The sequence below is a fragment of the Quercus suber genome, unplaced genomic scaffold, assembly GCF_002906115.3.
Source record: "Quercus suber isolate HL8 unplaced genomic scaffold, Cork oak 2.0 scaffold_327, whole genome shotgun sequence".
Taxonomy (NCBI): domain Eukaryota; kingdom Viridiplantae; phylum Streptophyta; class Magnoliopsida; order Fagales; family Fagaceae; genus Quercus; species Quercus suber.
The window spans coordinates 689,119-712,531 of record NW_027069780.1 but is presented as its reverse complement, the minus strand read 5'-3'; the positions used below and the strand labels follow the sequence as shown (position 1 = coordinate 712,531).

At 38.0% G+C, this 23,413-nt stretch overlaps 1 pseudogene; it reads left to right on the top strand.

The window, feature by feature from the left end:
- The first annotated feature begins 4,736 nt into the window (after positions 1 to 4,736).
- Positions 4,737 to 8,241, top strand: LOC112031574 (alcohol dehydrogenase 1-like; annotated as a pseudogene).
- The last annotated feature ends 15,172 nt before the right edge of the window (positions 8,242 to 23,413 follow it).

Sequence of the window (23,413 nt, the reverse complement as noted above, 5' to 3'; positions counted from 1 at the left end):
TGAGGGAACAAGAATAATTAAAGAACGCAACAGTTTTTAGGATAATCACAACTCAAGAACAAACTTATAATTGAAAAAGGTTTCGAAACAAGTTGGAAAATATACTTTTTGCCTTTGAACTAACTAAAGAGAGGTTTTGAATTTGTAAAAAACGTGCAAAGGTGCTATATGTGTGTTAAGAAAAGATGAAGGAAAAAAATAAACTCTCTCTAGCTAGCCTTTTAATTAGAGACATAAGGTGAGTATTTATATGTTAAAACTAGAGTTTTTGAGGCTTTTTAGAGGCCTTTGGACGTTACCAAGGGTTTAGGGGCTGGCCCCCATGAAAGAATGATGTTGTGGGGCCCAAAAATCATGTTTTAATGACCTGGAAATGAGCATGCATACGCATCTTTCGAGGGTATGCACGCAATCTTGATTCATGCGTATGCATGCTCCCAAAAAACCCTAATTTTGACTGCTATGTTGGCCCAATTTCAAATGGTCATAACTCACTCAATATAAATCAAAATTGGGCAAAATTTATGTTCAAATTGAAGCTCATGATGTCTACTTTCCAATGAAATAAATCTCATTCAAAGATTTTGTGTGTATCAAAAGTTATAGTCAAAATAGTGAGAAAATGTCATTTTTTAACATCGTTTTTAAAGCGAATTGAGCACTTTTGAGTTGTGATTACTTCCAAATCAAAGGTTATTAATGGGTACAAAATGATTTTTTATTTTATGAATCTGTCCGCCTTAATTGAAAACCTATAAGTTAGTAGGGAGGGGATATTTTAGGATATCCAAGACTTAGAGCCCACTATTTAAACGGCTTAGAATCCTTGTAAATAGTAGTATAGGTAAAGTTATATTAGATTTATACTATACATGCACATATTCACGTACACCACAATTCACACAAATAACATTATAACAAAATAATAATAATAATAATAATAATAATAATAATAATAATAATAATAACAACAACACACACATAAAATATAAATTTATAATAAGGAGAGAAATACTCACAACTCACAAATACTCACTCTTTACTCTTAGAATCAGATATTCTGAGATTGTCAGATAGAGAAGAGAGATGAGATAAGATTCATGAGAGAGAGAGAGTAAGTACTTTGATAACTGATCTCCGCTTTCAAAATATGGAACTCATTTTATTTTCACCTAACCCTGACAAATTAAAATCACTCATAACATCTCACTTGACTCATAATGCAAGCATGGTATCATGAAATAAGTGTTCATAAAGTTCAGTGGAATTTTATGAGCCAAGCGACCATTATAACTTCTTTAAGTAGCAAACAAATCTATTAAACAAAGATAATAAAACATGAACAAAGATTTCCAGCTCTGAAAAGGTACCTAGATCTAAAGGCTGCACACTTTTTTTTTTTTTTGATGAATGAAAAAAGGACTTCATATGTGCGATTATTGACCTAGCCACTTGAACCCAGCAATGCATGGTATGGGGCACCTCTAGGTACGTTAGGGCTATCCACATTGTGGCACATCATTTTTGTTGAAGCGTATGACCCAAACCAGGCAACTCCTGGACTCACAGGTGTGATACAGTTCGAGACTCCTACCAACGCACCATACCCCTAGTGGGGCTTAAGGCTTCATATTGGATACCGTCAATGGGATGTCTTGATTCTCTTGAATAAGAAACGGGCGTTTCGATAAAACTTCGAGTGCCTCAAGCAAGCATGAACACCATGAATTTGAGAGAAATCAAGTTGATCCACAATATGCACAATATTCTCCTTTGATAAACAAAGATGCCACAAAATCACATATTCAGCAATTATTTTCAAAATGAGATGTCTTAGTCCAGTGCTCACTTTCTCAGACTCTCCTGGTTTTCTTTCAATGGTATAAAAAATAAAAAAGTGTTCATAAGGGTAAATCAAATAGTTGTGGGGTGTCTACCACCTGCTTCATCATATGTAATCCAACCTTTGAATTTATGTTTTTGGTTGCAGTTCTCACAATTTAATACCTTTTCACTTCTCTGGGAAACAAGATTGGTTCAATAACCCACCATAGGTTGCTGATTTATTTTTTACTGACCATAGCTGGTCACACAAACATACTGTAAATAAAAATTGTTGGCTCAAAAAAATGACTTAAAATTAACAACTAGTTACATAATGTTTAACATGATATGACCCTAGATTTAATTAATGGTTACAATCACATGTAACAAGATGGTCTTTTTATTCATATGACTAAATTTATAAATGAGATCAACTAAGAATTTTTGTTTAATTTTTTTTTGGAAAATCAGAAATACTATATATATATATATATATATATAAGATTACGAAATTGGAATGGTTCTATAGTACACTTACCCAAAAAATGTCTGCATGAGGTAAACTAACACGTTCATCTACTATAAAAGAAAAGGAGGGAAGGGGGGTGGGGGTGGGGAAGTTGAGGTTGGTCTCTTCTCATGTGTAATAACTAATCAGCCATCAACTTCTTTGTAACAATGCTTGACATGTAATTGTAAAAGCCCTGCAGTAATGACCTGCTAATTTAATCCACAGGTTGTTGAGGTCCTTGAGGATACGATTTTTGTTAAAGTGAAAGGGTAATGGTTAATTGATTAAATTGTTAATTAAGTGGTAGGTAACCATTTAGAGCCTATCACGAAGGTCCATGCTTGGCTACCATTTTAAATGGTATACCTAAGCTTCAAAAGAATTTTAGAACCCAACCCAACTCATCAACCCACAAAAACCACTCCCAAGTATTAGGAGAGTTGGGTTTATTGTATTGGTGAGATGAATGCACAATCTAAGGATTATGCCATTTTTTTATTATTAAGAGATTAAAGACACGGCCCACAAAATAGTGAAGTTGGAGTTATGATGGACCTTTAAAGGGGAATCACGATGTGAGTCAATATAATTATTGAATAGATAGGAGGGAGAGATTTTGAGGCCTATCTCCCAAAAGGCTCAAACAACATCAGTAATCAATATTTGAGTTAATGACTTTATGTGAATTTTAATTTGAATAGTGTTTATTACATACATTGTGCGCAATACACAACCCAATGTTTTGAGCCGTGTGTGCAATAGATTTTTCCAATTTATTTTATCTGGGGTTGGGCCCCAAAGAAAAGGCTTGTTGAGATGGTCTCAAACTTCGTCTAAACATGCATTGCATATAATGCATGAGTATGACTCTGCCAGTGCCAAAGGGCCAACCATTATGGGAGGTCACAAACTCTTTACAAAATGAATTTTCTAAAGCTTGAAGCATGCCTGGGAGAACTAATTCTCAGTTTATCTTTTTTACACACAAGCCAATGAATAAATGCTCTCCCAAAGCATGAAATAGTGCAACCTTTTGACTTAATCCCAACTTCACACCGTCTGTAATCCACATAGACCTTCAAAATTTTTTTTTTAAAGTAATTTTTTGGGTTGAATAATCAACATAGATAAGATCATCGATAGACCTCATCTACTTTAAAATGATAGTATTTAATCTGTAAGAGCATTCACATCTGATTATGTAAAATCTTCTAAAATAGATCTACAGTGCAAATTTTACACATTTTAAGCAAAAAACTACCCACATCATTGGGTGTAAAAATGTCTAAAATCATGTATATATTTCCATGATCTACAGTGCCCGTGTATATTTACACGGGTACTGTAGCTCGTGTATATATTATTTTACTAATTTCCTTTCGCACCAATTTTTCTCTCTCTTCTCTATGCACAACGACCTCAGCTCCTGATTTTCTTTCCTTAGATGCACACAAACACACCCACACACAAACACATATCAACACAGAAACACATCCACACACAAATAAACCCACACAGACAAACCAAACGAGAGATAGATCGATGCTTGGTTTGTGGGTTGCTGGAACTTGGTTCTGGGTCGCCGGAGCTTGGTTCGTGGAGCGGCCGGTGAAGACATGATCTGGTCGCCGGAGCTTGGTTCGTGGACTGGCCGGTGAAGAAAGGTTTTGGACCAGGTGAAGAACTGATTTGGGTTGGTTGTTTTTGAGAGAGAGAGAGAGGTGATCTGAGAGAGACTATTAAGAGAGAGACTTTTAAGAAAAAATGAGAAGAGAAAAAATGAGAAGAGAGAGAGGGAGGTGATCTGTTAAGCAAAAATGGGAGCGCGCGTATGTAGTGAGAGAAATAATAAAAATATTGAGAAGAGTGAATATTTGATTGAAATATCTTGTATAATAGACAAACTGATGTGAGTGTTTTGTAAAAATAAGTGTGTAAAATAGAAAATGTAGGTTTTAGACTTGTAAAATGGAAAAAATCTTTCACGGACTAATGTGGATGCTCTAACACTCTTAAACAATGGGGTTTATATATAGTATTATATCTAGAGTCTAGACTCAAGAGAAGTTCCAATTCATTAAAAAAAAAAGAAAAAAAAAAAGAAGAGAAGTTCCAATCAGTGGATAACGAGTACTTCAACGAAATATATATATATATATATATAAAGTGCATGTTGTAGAGAAAACTAGATGCTGGGAATTAAGAAAACCAGATGCTATGAATTAAGAATACTAGAAAGCTCCAGTTCAAAAAAAAAAAAAAAAGAATACATAGAAAGCTCTTACCCAACAAAAGAAAAGAAAAAAAGAATACATAGAAAGTAATAAAAAAGTTTATCGAAAAAGGAAACGTACAAAGGAGCTGTTGGTTACTGCATTTTGAAAACTAGCGATACCACATCATGGTTTTGCCTCCCGGAGTTGGAACCTTATTGGAAGGCAAATATATGGAACCCTCTGTGTTCTAAACGCTATAAATACCCTCACAGAACATTCCCATCTCTTCACAACAAATTCAAGCAATCTCTGTTCAAACATCAAAGTCAAGAAAGAGTGAAGAAAATTAAAAAACATGTCTTCAACCACTGCTGCTCAAGTCATACGTTGCAAAGGTACTTCCTTTTCATTTTTCTGGTGTTCTTTGTTGTTGTTCTTGTTGTTTCCTAGTTTTAGTCATGTAATTGTTCAATGGGTTTCTTTCCATTTCTTTGTTCTTTTAATATACCATTTGTTGTGATGATCTCAACTCTTTGTCCCTTGTTGAGTTGTCACCTTTTTCTTTATTTTAGAGGTTTTGTTTAATTGCTAATTCTTGAGCTGTTTCTAGTTTTAGGATGTGCCATGAGCTTTTGTCGTTCCCAAAAACTAGAATTTTTGGAATAGGATATACTATTTGTGTACCAAAAATAATAATCAATACAATGACATGTTTTGCTTTTGATTGTCCCATACAAATTGAACTCCTGTGTGTGTTTGACACAAGATAATAACAAGGAAAAACAGTTACCATTAGGAACAGGGCTACATAAGAAGTTTGAAGCAGGTACCGAAATTGATTGAATGTGACCATTTTCTATTATCGTCTTGTTTAGGTTGATACATTCGTAGTTTGTAAATAAAGTTTCTATAAATTTAGGCTTTACATTGCAATTTCAGTATGAAGTCCAATTGTCCAAGCAAGCCAGGTTTGTCCAATGTTTTGGAAAAATTTGAGGGCATTCCATCTTTGTTCTTAACAGTAGTCATACTTTTTACCTTTCCCCAAGCTGGCAGTCTTATGTTTTAGCAGTGTCAAAACTACATCCTATTTATTTTTTTTTATTTTTTTCCCGAAAACTAAGTATCTGATGGATGTGCATTGCAGCTGCTGTAGCATGGGAAGCTGGAAAGCCACTAGTGATAGAAGAAGTGGAAGTGGCACCACCACAGGCCATGGAGGTTCGTCTCAAGATCCTCTTCACCTCCCTCTGCCACACTGATGTTTACTTCTGGAAGCAAAGGTAATCACATTTTGATCATATATATATATATATATATAATTTATGCATGTCTATAGACATGTGTTATTCTGGTGAATAATTACTTTATGTGCTAGATATTCTAAAACTGATTGATTTTTGAATATGCAGGTATAGACTCCATTGTTTCCTCGCATATTTGGTCATGAAGCTGGCGGGTAAGGACATTTCAAGAAAAGAAATAAGATTTAGAACAATCGATCTACAATCAAATAGTTTTAATTATGTTTCAGTTCCTTTCATATACAATTGAATACATTTATCTAACTATGTAGTTGTGTTTTTGGTGATTTTGGTACTTAGGATTGTTGAGAGCATTGGTAAGGGTGTGACGACCTCAAACCTGGTGACCATGTGCTTCCTATCTTCATCGGAGAGTGCAAGGAGTGTCAGCACTACAAGTCAGAGGAGAGTAACATGTGTGACCTCCTGAGGATAAACACTGACCGAGGCGTGATGCTCAATGATGGCAAGTCGAGATTTCCAATTAATGGACAACCCATTTACCATTTTGTTGGGACTTCCACCTTTAGTGAATACACTGGTACATGTTGGTTGTGTTGCCAAAATTAATCCTGCTGCTCCTCTAGACAAAGTTTGTGTTCTTAGCTGTGGAATCTCTACAGGTCAGCATTAGTAGTAGTTCTGTTATTTCATAATATGTAACATGATTGTCTATTTCTTTTTCTTATTAGTTCAAATTGAGTTTTGTAGGTCTTGGTGCTACCTTGAATGTTGCAAAACCAAAAAAAGGGTCAACAGTAGCAATTTTTGGATTGGGGGCTGTTGGTCTAGCTGTGAGTCTCTCCACTCTTGCACAACAGTAGCAATTTTTGGATTTTGGATTGAAGCTCTTTTGGTGTACCTCTTTTTGGAATTCTCTGTTGCTTGTGCTAATGAGAAGACTACTTTTGTTGTTTTACATGATTAGGCTGCTGAAGGGGCTAGAGTTGCTGGTGCTTCAAGGATTATTGGGGTTGATCTGAATGCTAAGAGTTTTGATGAAGGTTAGTGAGATACAAGATTAACATGCAATGTGTTATTAGGGAGTGTTGTTTTCTGTTTTTTTTTTTTTTTTTTTTAATTATTATTATTATTATTTTTTTATATGCTCATTTTACTTGTTCTTGTCAACACAACAGCCAAGAAATTTGGTGTCACTGAGTTGTTAACCCAAATGACCATGACAAGCCTGTTCAAGAGGTTGTTTTCCTTGTATATATATATATATATATTGTCGAAGTTGGTTCTGTGATGAATAAGCAAATATAAACTTCACAATTTCTCTAACATTTTTTCTTGTCTTTAGGTGATTGCTGAAATGACTGGTGGAGGAGTTGACCGAAGTGTTGAGTGTACTGGAAGTATCAATGCTATGATTTCTGCATTCGAATGTGTTCATGATGTAATTCCCTATGAGCTCTTTATCTAGTTATTTGATGAAAATTATGGTGAAAGATTTAGGACGCAGTGCATGTTTCTTTGTAGGGATGGGGTGTTGCCGTACTTGTCGGGGTCCCGAACAAAGATGATGCATTTGAAACTCATCCAATGAATATCTTAAATGAGAAGACTCTCAAGGGTACGTTTTTTGGCAATTACAAACCACGATCTGACCTACCTTTTGTGGTTGAAAGGTACATGAACAAGGTATGCTAATCCTCATATAAATTGCTTATCCAAAAAAAAAAAAAAAATCCTCTTATAAATTAATTCAGTATGATTTATTGCATGATTTTGCGTACTAATAAATACGTGTTGAAATTCATCTTGGAGTAAGAATTTGGTTCCAATGAGCATCACTGCCTGCACTATTTAATTAGATAAGGACATTAAAATGATTAGTAGAATGTTATGCAAGTTTCAACTGTGCTTTGGCCGTGCAAATCTAGAGAGTATAAAAGAAAACAAAAAACTAAGAATATAAAATGAAATTGAAGTGGATCTCTTTAAATTCCGAAATAGCATCACTGCTTTTTTCTTTTCTTTTTTTGTTCTCTGAATTTGTTTATTTACTCATTATTTCAAAGAATCACCTGCACAGTACATGACTTGGTTTTTTTAGTAAATATATAAAGTCAAATTGAAAAGGCCTTTGTCTTTTTTTTACCCTGCTCAAAAGGATTGTGTTGTTTGCTCTCACTCTTACCATTTATAATGTAAACAAGAGCTTGAGCTGGAGAAGTTCATTACCCATGAAGTCCCATTCTTAGAGATCAACAAGGCCTTTGAGTATATGCTTAAAGGTGATGGTCTTCGGTGTATCATCCGCATGGATGCATAGAATAGAATTGAGATGAGAAGCACTTAGTGTAGCTAAAAAAAAAAAAAACTTTATTGCTTCTTATGGGAAAATTGGTTGATTCTAATGTCTCTCATTTGCACTGTGTATAAAAGAATCGAAATCCCTATTTACAGCTTGTATAATAAAGTCAAGTATTTTCACTGATAAAGATAAAATTGTAAATATATGCTCACCAAAGGGAAGGCACAGAATGACGTTCCAAACCAACCCGTCGGCTTTGCTTATGTCCATCAACAAGGCAGTAGGAAGTCTACAGTTTTAAGCTAACGAGGTCAATGAAAGGAGGATAGAAAGCTGACACCACTAAAGCCGACGGTTCTGATATAATCTTGGCTTGATTACCACGTATGAGTATATATGAAAATGTCTTGTACCTAATGCTTAGTGTTAGTCTTCTACAAGAAAAGAATTCTGCAATATACACTTATAAGGATTCCTATAAGGAAAAAACTTTTAATTCAAAGAAGAGATGTCAACCCTCTACTACTATAAAAGTCCAAATATCTTCACAAACCAAGGTACGCATAATTCACCCCAGCTCTGGCACTCTAGAGTTGTGAGAAAAGTTCTAACTTGACCTTCAGAAGGTATTTGTCCGGCATCACGCCGGTGCTCTCTATTAGGTCTTCTTATTTTGTTGTTGTGCAAGTGTTATTTTGAGCGTATGAAGACTGTGTGGCTCACTGATGATTTTTCGGCATCATCAGTTGGCGCCGTCTGTGGGAACCTTGCGATTTGTAAGCCATATTATTACTTCCCGGACAAAAGAGTTGCATGGTACTTACCCGCTCGATGGCGGCCACTAATAACGTTTAGGGAGGCAAACCACGCCCAACTGCACTCAAGAGACAAGTGCAGACTCTCATTGCAGCCTTGGAACACCTCACTAAGCAAAACAACAATCTGGAAGAGCAGCTACGCCAAAAGAATGCAGGGCATGGCACTTAGGAGGAGGACCAAGAAGGTACCAGTGCTGAGCGAAGATACCAAGAGGGGCCGGAAGGTAGTAACACCCTAAGCAGACTGGAGTGGCCAGACATGAGCCGACCATCCGTCACTAACACAACTCCACCCCACATTGTCGCGGAGATGCAGATGATGAAGGAAATAATGGACCTTATGATGAACGCCCTCAAAGGATGGGTGTCCAGTGACCTCAACGATTTGGTCCACCGAATTGATTCGCCTTTCACCACCTCCGTCAACTTCTTCCCCTTACCGTAGAAGTTTCGCATGCCGCAGATAGAGAGCTACGACGGAGCCAAGGATCCTCTTGATCACCTAGAGACTTTCAAGACCGTGATGCATCTTCAAGGAGTAGTAGACGAGACCATGTGTAGGGCCTTCCCTATAACGCTGAAGGGTCTTGCGAGAATTTGGTTCAGCCGGCTGACGCTTAACTCCATCAGCACTTTCAAAGAACTAAGCACCCAATTCACTTCGCACTTTATTGGGGGGAACAGTTATAAATAGTCTACTGCATTTTTGATGAGTATCAGGCAGCGAGAGGATGAGATGCTAAAATCTTACATAGCCCGCTTTAATAAGGAAGCACTTTTAATCGATGAAGCTGACGACAAAATACTTGTAGCAGCTTTCATGAATGGACTGTGAAAGGGTAAGTTCTTATTTTCACTATATAAGAATGACCCAAAGACTATGTCAGATGTGCTTTATAGGACCACCAAGTACATGAATGCCGAAAATGCGTTACTGGCTCGCGAAGAAAAGCCTAAGAGGAGAGAAAGGCAGGAAGATACCTGACAGGACAGAGGACGGAAGATGGCAAGAACCGAAGAATGAAGGGATGATAGGTGCTTTAAGCCCCCTGCGGGGGGATTCATGAGCTTCAGTTCACTGACCACCCCAATCGACCAAGTCCTAATGCAAATGAAGGACGAGGGAGCCTTGACTTTCCCTGGAAAGCTGAAGGGAGATCCCAACATATGGTCAAGAGACAAATACTGTCGTTTCCACTGCGATCACGGTCATAACACAGCCGATTGTTACGACTTAAAACAGTAGATTGAAGCCCTCATTAGGCAAGAGAAGTTACAGAAGTTCGTTAGCAGGGAGAGAGCAAATTCGTCTCCTTAAAAGTAGGTTCCCCGACGAGACAACGAGCGTCCCAAACAACCCTTAGGAGATATAAGGATGATTGTGGGGGGCACAACAACCACCACCAGCTCATCAAAAAAGGCTCGAAAGACTTACCTCAGAATGGTCCAGAACGTCCAGCTCATTGGCGTCATCCCGAAGATGCTGCGGGTCAACAGCCCTATTATTGGTTTCTCGGAAGAAAATGCCCGACGTCTTCACCATCCGCATGACGACGCGCTCGTCGTTAGTATCCAAGTAGGAGACTATAACATATACCGAGTCTTGGTCGATAACAAAAGCTCTACAAACATTCTCTACTACCCAGCATTCCAATAAATGCGAATCAGCAGAAAGCGGCTAGTTCTAACCAACGCTCCACTTGTCAGATTTGGAGGAACAAAGGTATACCCCCTAGGCGCAGTCACATTACCCATCACCATTGGAGATTATCCTTAGCAAATCACTAGGGATGTTACATTCCTTGTTGTCGATTGCTCCTCTGCCTACAATGCCATCATAGGGCGACCTCCCTTAACTCGTGGAAGGTCGTAACTTCAACCTACCACTTGATGATCAAATTCCCCACTGAATACAGAGTAGAGGAATTGCAAAGGGACCAAATAGCTACGCGTGAATGCTATATTGCGATGCTGGAAATGGACAACCATTTACAAACCATAAGCATAGAAGAACAACAGACAGGGGTAGAACCTGTAGAGAGGCTCGAGGAGATACCCCTCGATAGCTCCAGATTAGACAGGACCACGAGGATTGACACTCTCGCCAGCCTAACGGTTCGCTTAGCTCTCGTAACTTTCCTTAAGGAGAATCAGGACGTGTTTGCCTGGAGTTATAAAGATATGCCGGGAATTGACCCTTTAGTCATGGTACACAGGCTAAATGTTTTGCCCTCTTTTCTACCCGTCCGACAGAAGAAGTGAGTGTTTGCCCAAGAACAAGATCGAGAAAATAGCAAAAGAAGACGACAAGTTACGAAAGGCAGGCTTCATTAGGGAAGTATACTACCCTGATTGGTTAGCAAATGTGGTGATGGTCAAGAAAGCCAGTGAAAAATGGAGGATGTGCGTAGACTTTACGGATCTAAACAAAGCATGTCCCAAGGATAGCTACCCTCTCCCTCGAGTCGATGTACTAGTAGACTTTACGGCCCAGCACCAGCTACTAAGCTTCATGGATGCCTTTTCAAGATAAAATCAGATCCAGATGAATGAAACGGGTTAGGAGAAGACTTCATTTGTCACCGACCAAGGTCTTCTTTGTTACAAAGTAATGTCATTCGGCCTTAAGAACGCGAGCACAACATATCAAAGGCTCATGAACAAGATGTTTGCAAACCAAATCGGAAGGAATTTTCAGGTCTACATCGACAACATGTTGGTAAAAAGATAAAGAGAAGAGGACCACCTAAAGGATCTCGAAGAAACATTCGACACCTTTCGCTCCTACAACATGAAGCTTAATCCGAGTAAGTGTGCATTCAGAGTGACAGCGGAAAAATTCCTAGGCTTTATGGTATCTCAAAGAGATATCGAGGGCAACCCACACAAGATCAGGGACATAATAGAGATGGCCCCCCCAAAGAACGTAAAAGAAGTGCAGAGTTTAAACAGTAAAATAGCCGCCCTAAACGGGTTCGTATCAAGGGTGACAGATAAATGTCTACCCTTCTTTCACATGCCGAAGAAATCTTTCGAGTGGACTGCTGAGTGTCAGCAAGCATTTGAGGAGCTGAAGGCTTACCTCTCTTCCCCTTCACTATTAAGTCCTTCACAACTCGGGGAAAAGCTCTTTCTCTATTTGGTTGTCTCCCCGGTAGCCGTCAGCGCTGCTTTGATCAGAGAAGAAGCCGTATACTACGCCAGCCGGGCATTTCGTGATGTAGAGGAAAGGTATCCACCAATGGAAAAGCTCGCCTTTACTTTAATTACGGCAGCCCGCAAACTCAAGCCATACTTCTAGGCCCATACGGTGATCGTCCTAACCGACAAGCCCTTATGAAGAGTGATGAGCAACCCTGAAGCCGTTGGTCGATTGACATTATGGGTGATAGAGTTGAGCGAGTTTGACATTTAGTATCACCCGCGCACCGCTATTAAAGGGCAGGTCGTCACTGATTTCATAACAGAATTCACCAATGGAGAAGACAAAGGGGCAGATGAATGTCCACAGTGGAGTATACATATAGACAGGTCATCCAACAAGTAGGTCAGAGGTGTAGATGTCATGCTTCTCTCTTTTGAAGGAGACTAGATCGAATGTATGGTCCGCCTTGACTTCTCTACCACCAACAATGAAGCGGAGTACGAAACTTTAGTGGCAGAGATTGACCTCGCCAAGGTAGCAGGAGTGGCAAGCGTGGTTCTTTACTGTGACTCTTAGGTCGTCACTAACCAAGTAAACGGGGATTATGAATGCAGAAGTGAAAGAATGAAGAGAGATCTGGGCCAAGTAAGGAGAAGGGTAGACGAGTTGAAGGCCAATATTATCCAAATCCCTAGAGAAGAAAACGAGCAAGCCTACCGCCTTGCCAAAGCTGCTTCAGCCGAACATATGACTACTCTTGATAACGTACTCTCTTTCATTCAGCTTTCTCCACTAATAGATTCAGTCGATATGCAGGAGATAGGTTCCGAGAGCAATTGGACCACACCGTTAGTCTCTTACTTGAAAAATTACATCTTACTAGACAGAAGGGAGGCCACAAGAAAGCTGAAGGTCCAAGCAGTGCGATTCGTCTTAATAAAGGACATCTTGTATAAGAGAGGCTTCTCCCACCCATACCTAAGTTGTTTGGGTCCTGAGGAAACGGATTACGTCATAAGAGAAGTCCATGAAGGGATCTGCGGAAACCACTTAGGATCACGATCGTTGGTACACAAACTGATTCGAGCAAGATACTACTTGCTTACCATGCAAAAAGACGCCCAGACTTATGTCAAAACCTGTGACAAATGCCAAAGATTCAGCAATATCATCAGACAGCTGTTCGAAAAGTTGACCCCCATAATAGCCCCATGGCCATTCGCCCAGTAAGGGTTAGACATCATGAGGCCGTTTCCAATAGCGGTGCGACAACTAAAGTTCCTAATCGTGGGTATAGACTACTTCACAAAATGGGTGGAAGCTGAAGCCTTAGCCACCATTACAAAAAGGAACGTGCGAAGCTTCGTATAGAGGTTCATCATATACAGGTTTGGGATCCCTAGATCTTAGTCTCAGACAATCGGAAACAATTCGATAACGACTTCTTCTGGGACTTTTGCTCACAACTAGGAATCAGAAATCACTACTCCTCTCCGGCCACCCTCAAGCTAACGGATAAGTTGAAGTCGCGAACCGATCCTTGCTCAAAATTATCAAGATTCGGCTCAAAGGGGTAAAGGGCATATGGCCTGAAGAGTTGTTGAGCATACTATAGGCATACAGGACAACAGCACGGACTCCTACGGGAGAGACACCATTTCGGCTAACATACAAGAGTGAAACAGTCATTCCAGTTGAGGTTGGACTCACAAGCTATAGGGTGGACAATCATGATGAAAGCAGAAATGACGAGGCTATACATCTACAGCTTGATCTAGTTGACAAAGTCAGGGCGACAGCAGAACAAAGGGTCGCACAGTACCAGGATAGCATGGCTAAACACTACAACTCTCGGGTTCGACACGAAGACTTTCAGGTTGGAGATCTCGTTTTAAGGAAGGTCATAGGTGCTGCTAGAGATCCTACCCAAGGGAAGCTCGGCCCTAACTGGGAAGGACCTTACTAAATCATGTCATGGTAAAGGAAAGGCACCTACCACCTGGAGACACTAGACGGACAAAAACTGCACCATCCATGGAACATTGAGTACCTACGAAAGTACTACCAGTAAAGAGGATGGCATGAAGAGTGGCACCCCCTTTATTTCTAGCTTACCTTAGTTAGTTTTAGCTAAACTCCTCAGTTTTTCTATTTGCTTTATTCTTCGCTACAATAACTCTTTTTAAGCCCAAAGGGCAAGTCTTCTCCTTTAAAGAACTACTTTTTCTACGAATGCATGGTTTATCATAATAAGAGGAGTTTATTCAGATATGGCTAAGGTGTTTATCTACAGAAAATTTAAGTCCATAAAGTGGACGAGGCTACAAAGAAGATTAAGTCCATAAAATGGACAACTTCACCCCAAAAAAGGTGAAACAATGTTAAACCCATATAGTAAGTCCACAAAGTGGACGGGTCTACAAAGTAGACGACCTTAATGTGTAGTCCATAAAGTGGATGACATTGTTAAAATTCATAAAGTAGACGATATTATTAAGTCCATAAAGTAAACGACTTTATTATTCAAGCCCATGACATGGGCAACTTCATCCCAAGAGGATGAAATGTTGTTAAAGTCCCTAGAAGGGACAACTAAAAGTCCATAAAGTGGACGGGTTTGCTGGTCCATAAAGTGGACGAATCCATTACTTAATAAAGTGGACGAGGTCATTAAAGCTGGCATCTTCATAAAATTACCATTCACTTAGAAGTGGTCATTGGAGCTGACAGCTTCACTAAATCGCAATTTACTTAGGTGGTCATTGAAGTTGACGGCTTCATGAAAATACCATTATTTAACAGAGGATAAGTTTCCCAAGTCCACAAGTCAGACGCCCATGAAAGTTGACGAGATTATAAGGTAGACAGATTCATCAGTTCTTGAAATAGGTAAGTTCTCTCCAAAAAGAACAAATTATAAAGTCCCCAAGACAGTGGACGGACCTATAACTAAATAGACAGGTCCGCAATTATGCACGAAAGTGGACAAATCAATACTATTAAGTCTTGATCCATGGTTAAGCCGAAGAGGTCAATAAACGGCTAGAAAATAGTCATTAGTCTACAAAGTAAACGTCCCTAAGTAGACAAGTCTATCACATAAAGCAGACAGGTTTGTCTCTAACTTACGAAAGCGTAAGCAAACAAACACAAGGAGCAATACATACATGTTAAAAAACGACAGATACAAATAAAAGTAAACTACTTACAAATAAAAGGCCAAAAACAAACGGGCACTTAAACACATTGTTTGCAAATTATATAGAATATGAAAGTTACAAAAATAAGGCCATAATTAAGCAGCAGGAGCATCCTTGGAGATCCCGACATCTTTATCTTAAGCAAGAAGATCTTCTACATCTAAAAGCTCAACGGAGGGGTTGGAAGCAGGAACGAGAGGATTTATAGCAGGCTGAGCTAAAATGATGCCATCGCCTTTGAGAATAAGGTCCGAGTTGGTGGGCTCGTCACCTTCCTCAACGACGGTGTCGCTAGCAGGAGTCGTTGGCATAGGATCATCCAAAGTAATCTCGGATAGGTCCAACTCTGGGAAGGCTAACGCAACTTACTTAAGACAATCATCAAACCTAGTGTCGAAATACTCAGCATAAGAATCGATGAATGATTGCGATGCCTTGAATTCCTGAACCGCATCAGTCCCAGCCTTTTCCACTTGCTTGCGTAAGGTTGTTAGCTCTTCCTCTAGCTTCTCCTTCTGACGACCTACCTCTTCCAGCTTCTCCCTCATCTTCTTTAAGTCGACATTCAGAAGACGGACGGCCTCCTTATACTACCCTTGCTAGTCCATCAAGTTAGCATTGTACTTCCTAACTCGGGTGACTACACCCTCCTTGGCCACACACCGGTCCTGAATGCCTTTACACATACCAAGGCCTAAAAAGGATACAGTCATCAGGTAATAAACAAGAAAAAGATAAGATAAAAGCTAACCAAGGAAGAAGGCTTACCCGTGTTAGATCAAAAAGAGCTGACGCCCCCAAGTCCTACGTCCCTAGTTAAGCATAGGGATCTATATCCGTCAGTTTTATAAAAGGCTTTACTTCCTCGACAGCATAGTCTTTATGGGTAAGTAGGCAATGGGGTCCCTCAGTGACGAGACCAGAAGAAGTCATCATCCCCTTCCTTGCACTGTGGCTTGACTTAGGGGGTGACTTCTTTAGGGGCACAACTCCAGGAGTAATGGCTACCTTTTTAAGAGGACAATCGTCCTTTTCATCAGGTTTCCTCTTGGTTGAACCCTTAGTGGCGGCTTTGGGGGCTGATGAAGATGCCAACTCTCCCTTAGCCTCCCTTTCTTCCTTTTGACGTGCAGCAGTAGCCCTCACCCTTTGCTTAGCTGCCTCCATTTTTGCAAAGACAACAGATGTGCATTAGAAAAAGCCGACGATAAGGACAAAAATGATGGGGATGGTAGAAAATTTGCTTACATCGGCAAGAGTATTCATCTAGTCTACAAGCTTCTAATGTTGGCTCAGGGCCCCCACAATAAGCATACAAAGTGTCAAGTGTAATGAGATCCCGACACTTCCGTTCGCCCAACGAGATTTCTATTACCCGGCGAATAAACTCTTCCTGCTTTTCTGTAATATGAGGACGAATAAAAGCTTAGAATGAATAAAAAAAATAAAAAAGCAGGTGGGATCAACCTGAATCCTTGACCAAAGCCCAAGTATTGTCAAAATAACCACGGGGCATCATCTCCCATTCCTTCTGACGACACACCCAATCCGTCCCTTCAACAAAAAAGTATTTGCTTTTCCAGTTTCTGTTAGAATCTGGCATATCAGACACTAGTTTCAAATCCTTCTCCCGGGCGGCAAAATGATATGTCCCTTTAGAAGAAGCGATGTGTTGAGGTCTGTAGCAATAGAAGAACTCGTCCAACGAAAGCTGACGGTTTCCTCCACTTAGACGACTCCATAGAATCTCAGCACTTATGAAGATCCTCTAGGCATTCAGAGTGATCTGACTGACGGACAACCCCAGGAAATTAGCCAACTGATGAAGCAAAGTCGTCAATGGTAGTCTAAGCCCCGCAGCAAACATAGCGTCGTACATACCAATGTCTGCAGTCCTCCATGTATAGCAATTTTCATTTTTTCTAGGAAGATGGATGGGGATGTGGTCTGGGATTTGGTAATGGGTACGCAATTCCTTAAAATCCCTTTCAATCATCTTTGGTAGAAATTTATTGACGACCCATTCCTTGGGAAGAATGAAGGGACGGTTGACTCTAGGACTTCCTGAAGTTTCCTCACAAGACTCTTCATCACCTTCATCTCCTTCTCTGTCATTATCCCTCTCCTCTTCACCCTCCTCACTTAATATTCCTTCCTCACCTCCCTCTCCATAACTACCAACTTCCTCATTGGGAGATTGGGCTAACATTTGCCTCTTTGACGACCAGGAAAAGCCCTCAGACTTATGACCTGAAAAGAATACCTTATCGTAGCTCGCTCCATTGCGGACTGACAACTGATCACTCGACGCGTCAGTTGTCATCTGACTACCTACAAGTGACGGAGTCATTCTAAGGACATAAGATGACGGCTTCGTTATGGAGTTAATCAATTAGAACAAAAAATGCAAGGAAAAGGAGAGAAAACTTACAAGTCTCTTGAGTGAGTGACGGTTTCTAAAGAGATGATAGCAGCACAAGCGACAAAGTAAACAAGTTGACGAAGTCAAGGAGACGAGTCTTCTCTCAAGAAATCAGTAAGGATGAAATAGGAGAAATGAGGAGGAGAGGCGGGTTATATATAAGAGAGAAAATGCACGGAAGACGAAGCGATACCCTCGTCTAGAAGCAGAGCCAACTAGAATGCTCCACGTGTTCGAGCATTTAATGATGGCTACTCAAGGAGTCACCCATAAATGATTTTCCTTCTCTTCTGGCCAAGTAGAAAATTAGCAATGAAAATATAACTCCATAACCCGCTAGTTTTAGCTGACGAGGATATGGAGTAAAGGGCAGCTGATAAGGATAAAATAGTAAATATATGCTCACCAAAGGGAAGGCATAGAATGACATTCCAAACCAACCCGTCGGCTTTGCTTATGTCCATCAACAAGGTAGTAGGAAGTCTATGGCTTTAAGCTAACGAGGTTAATGAAGGGAGGATGGAAAGTTGACACCACTAACGCTGACAGTTCTAACATAATCTTGACTTGATTACCATGCATGAGTATATAAGGAAATGTCTTGTACCCCACGCTTAGTGTTAGTCTCCTACAAGGAAAGAATTCTGCAATATATGCTTATCAGGATTCCTATAAGGAAAAGACTTTTAATTCAAGGAAGACATGTCAACCCTCTACTACTATAAAAACCCCAATACCCTCACAAACCAAGGTATGCATAATTCACCCCAGCTCGGCACTCTAGAGTTGTGAGAAAAGTTCTAACATGACCTTTAGAGGGTATTTGGTTGGCACCACACCGATGCTTTTTGTTAGGTCTTCTCTTCTTGTTATTGTGTAGGTGTTATTTCGAGTGTATGAAGACCGTGTGGCTCATTGGTGATTTTTCAGCATCATCATTCACAATTCTGTAATGAATTTCAGCCTATTTTCTGTTGTTGTCTCTTCATGACTTTATTCATATCCTCATGAAAATGCAAGATGAACTTATTTTTTTAAGTATGAATTTGTTTTGTTTGTGTAGTCTGGTTAGATAAAGATTACGTAATTGTGTACACCCTTTTCAAATAGACCTGGTCATTGTTAAACGACAAACGAAAAACTACAAATGAGAGTGTCCATTTTCAAGGAATTTTTTTGCTAAATAGTATAATTTTAGGAAACTTTTGTTAAATAGCACCTAATCAAACTTATTTAGTTATGTAGCACATTTTTGGAACTTGAGTTTCAATTGTAACCTATGAAGCACGGGTGTGTTTCCGGATTCGGGTGCAGGTGTGAAACTTAGCAATTTTTGAAAAAGTTAGGTACGGGTGCGGCAATTAAAAAATTATTTAAAATAATTTTATTTATATTTTCTATATATTTTTACTATTAAAATATTCTTAAAAAACACATTACTATGCCTTATTCACAAAACAAAGAAAGAAGTAGGCAAGAAACACAAAACAAAACACAAAACAAAAAAGAAAACACAAAAGAAGTAACAAATATTCAGAATAAATTAAAGAATGATAGATTTAGGATGTTTGGGCCTCATTCAAAGCCGATTTTGGATGTTCCGGCATAATTCAAGGCCGATTTTGGCCATATCGGTCTGTTTCGGTTGTCGTCCAATACAACCTGATTCGGCCGATACGGCTTGATTCTGGCCGAATTTGCATTGTTTGGCGCGAATCGAAGCCAAGTTAGTGCGAATCCATAAAAAAAAAAAAAAAAAAAAAGCTCAAACGTAGCATTGACGCGCGGGCAGCCGCGTCCCGCGTTGGGCCGCATTGGACTTGGGTGCAGCACCCTCCCAACTGCGTCCGTGCTTCATAGATTGTAACTTGACTAAACTAAACTTGAGTTCCAAGCATTATATTCGATCAGATTCATAATGCTTGGAACTCAAGTTTGACAAATTTGAGTTTCAACAAACATGCCATATAACCAAATAAGTTTGACTGGATGTTTTTTTCCTAAATATTTCCAAAATTCATGCTGTTTGGAAAAAAATGCCCATTTTCAAGTGAAATGGTGAGTTTCCATATGTGGGCCATGATTTAAACTTGGGTAAATTTAGGGTTTAGATTGAGCCAACTCATTTAAAAACTTATAATTTTGGTTTAGTTTAACCATAGTTAAATTTTAAATACATTGGCACAATCTAGACCTTAAAATTTACTCTACTTTAAATCATGACCCTTAAATAGATACTTCCATTTCAGTTTGAAATGGAAAGGATCCTTATCCCAAACTGCATTACTCTGAAATAGGCAATGTGATCTACTAAAAAATAAAAACAAACAAACAAACTAGTAATGTAATCTAAATGATGGTTAATAAAATAAAAGAGTAATTCGTTTGACAACTCTCCGTTTTCAAATTACAAAACATGTTTTGTTTTCAATCAACCTCAACAAATTAAATCCATTGATGACACCCCACTTGTTGATGCATGCACAATATCATAGGATAGGAGTTCCCAAGGCTAAATCAAATGCTTTAATTTATTTTACATTGAATAGTACAAGGGATGGACTAAATTAGTTACCATCTTTTGACAGATGTTGTAACTTGTATGGTGTCTACCACGAGAAATTATTAGGTCTACCAGGAGGACGGCTGACGTGGTTCTCTCTGACCTTCCAACCAATAAAATGTTGTTATTTATGTAAATGTGATATCATCTGGTAATTTTTATTTTTTATTCCTTGTGCTGATTAGGAAGCTTACACATATATTTGCATAGATAACATCATCTCATTGGTCAAGGAGGACCACATTAGCAGTCCTCCAAGTGTAAATAATAATTTTTCGTCTACCAGCTCCTTCATGCTTAATCGATGTCTTGATTTTATGCTTTTGGTTTAAAGCATAATTTTGTCTAGTTTAGGTTAAAGGACCTCAGGACCCTTAAAACTAAGATTGGTGGTGACTCCATATCTTATACTTGTTTCCAAACACCACCTAACACCTGTACATACACGGTCATCAGAATTGAACGAGTCGTGGGACGGAAAAACCTGATATTGAACAAATATCGTATTATTTTAACTAATAAAAATATTAATTTTCTCATATAATTAATTAAATGGTGGCTCTAATGCAAATATCTCTATTTAAATTATGAGGATTGCCATCCATAATAGAACTTGAATAATTGTGGTCCATTGGTTACAGATCTCACAATTGTATAATTTTTTTTTCACTTTTCGGCCAATTAATCCACCATAGGCTGCTGATTTCTTTCTTAGCTGGTCACACAAGCATACTTCGAATAAAAATTGTTGGCTCAATTTTTATGATGATTCTAAATTTTTGTTTTATTGGTTAACTAACCAAGCCAAGGGAGCCTATAAGGGTGGAAATTCCTATACTAACTCAATGATGCTCCAAAAAATTTTAAAGCAAAATATCAACATGATCCTTTACCCTATTTTGAGTGTTCCACTTTGGTCCTCTTTGGTCATTTGCACTTGAAACGGTAGTTTAAATTAAAATACCTAAATTTTCAATTAATAAAAACAATCCCTTTTCATAAGTTTTTCCAAACGCTTAAAAGTTAAAACTACTATTTTTTTTTTTTTAAAATGCACTTTCTAAAATAGTTTATTCAAACTGGTTCCTTATACTCTACAAATAACAAATTGACATATCTTTTTTTTTTTCATTCATTATAAAGTAACTAAAATTTAAAATGAAAAATAAAATTCAAACACATAACATAGTGACATACTATAATTGGTGGAATATAAAATGAAACAACTAGAGTGGGATAGAGGATTTCTATTCAATATGAATAGCTATCCCATCTATAAAATGTTGAAATTTCAATTTTTTTTTTCTATTTTAAAATTATATACAAACTCGAGTTTATAAATCGAATAATAAATAACATCTAGTTAATACACAATTTGGAGTGCACGTGAAAAACAAATAAAATAAGTATCTAAATTTAGGATTTTTTGAAATATTAATCTAATAAAAAGTTGCTAAATAACATGAAATTAACAAATAATTACATAATGTATGATATGACCCTAGATTTAATTCATGTTTACTATCAAAACATGTAAGATGGTCTTTTTTGTTCACATAACCAAAATTATAAATGAGATCAACTAAGGAATGTTTTTTGGCAAATTATGGGGGAAAAAAAAAAGAACTAAATAGCAATAGTTCGATATAGCACACTAACTCTGAAAAAGTCTGCATGAAGTAAACTTAACACGTTCATCTAACTTTATCCAAAAAAAAAAACGTTCATCTAACAGAAAAGAAAAGGAAAATAAAGTTGAGGTGGGTCTTTTCCCATGTGTGCTAACTAGTGAACACACTCATAAGCTTCTTTGTGACAAGCCTACGTTACTAGTCTCAGCAATTTTTGTTAATGTCAAAGGGTATTAATTGCACATCATAGATCAAGTTAAATAATTAAATTATGCAATAAGTACCCTTTGACGTCAACAACCATTTAAAGCCCTTCATGAAAGCCCGATCTCGGCTGCTATCTTAACGGTGTACCCAATTGCCTTTGAAAATCCTTTTAGCCAACTCACATTAAAATTCCAAATCCAACTTCCACAACTAGCTTAACTTGGGTTCCTCTAGACTGATGAGGTGGTCTAGTGATAAGAAATTTTTGTGATTCATTATACTTGTGAGTTTAGAAGTTGTAGATTCAAATAGTGGCAAGTCTCATTAATGTCAGGCATTAGTGCTAGGGTAGTCCAATGCCATGACGTAATGCGGAGTTTAATTAGTATGAGGGTAGTAACCAAACCTGAGAGCCCGTTTTTTGGATTGAGCCATTTCACTGTTAGCTGAGAGCAAGCCTTTTGGCTAGTTTTGAAAAAGGAAATGCCTAGAAGTTTGTGACCGTAAGGCGATAGAGTGTGGATCAAGGTTTTGAAGGGTAAGGAGCACATAGGGAAAAGGAGATTAAGGCCTGTTGAAATCATGATAATTCAAGATCCTAGAATTTATATTATGGTTGTTTATAATTTAACAACATAAAGAAAACATTTACATGTGGTATCAGAACTTGTGTTTTAGAATTATCACGTTTTTACATTAAAAGATTTATAAACAATTAGAGTTTTCATTATCATGATTGTGATTTAGGATTTGTGAAAGCAATTAACGTCTTCTATATGATCATGGTTCAAGTTTGGATAATATGAAATTTGTTTTTCCATTAGTTAATAACTTTGGGGCATTACAAATTTCTACGATATTTGGTTCTAGTCTATTTAATTGTTAATTTAAAAATTTACAACTTTAATGTTTAATGTTAAAAACTCAAATCTTAAATTGAGAATATAATATCATCTAACATTCATGAATAGTTATGGTATGAACTCTTTTATACTTTGAGATTGTCAATTATTGTTTTTATTAATTTTTCCGCCTCATGTTCACTCTTTTAAAGGAAATGAATGTTGAATTGTTGAATTTAGTTTATTTTATGTTGTAATAAACTACTAATATTTTCAAGACTATAACTTACTGTTCTATCAAATATTTCATTGATGTCTTTTATGAAAGGAGGGACTTATTTGTTTTGATGTAAATATGTATAGCACAAACGTTTATATTTGTATTGCTATATTGTATCCCATTAATTTAATGTTTATGCAAAGCCATTAATTTTGATTTGGAACCTGTATTTTGATACATATTGGTA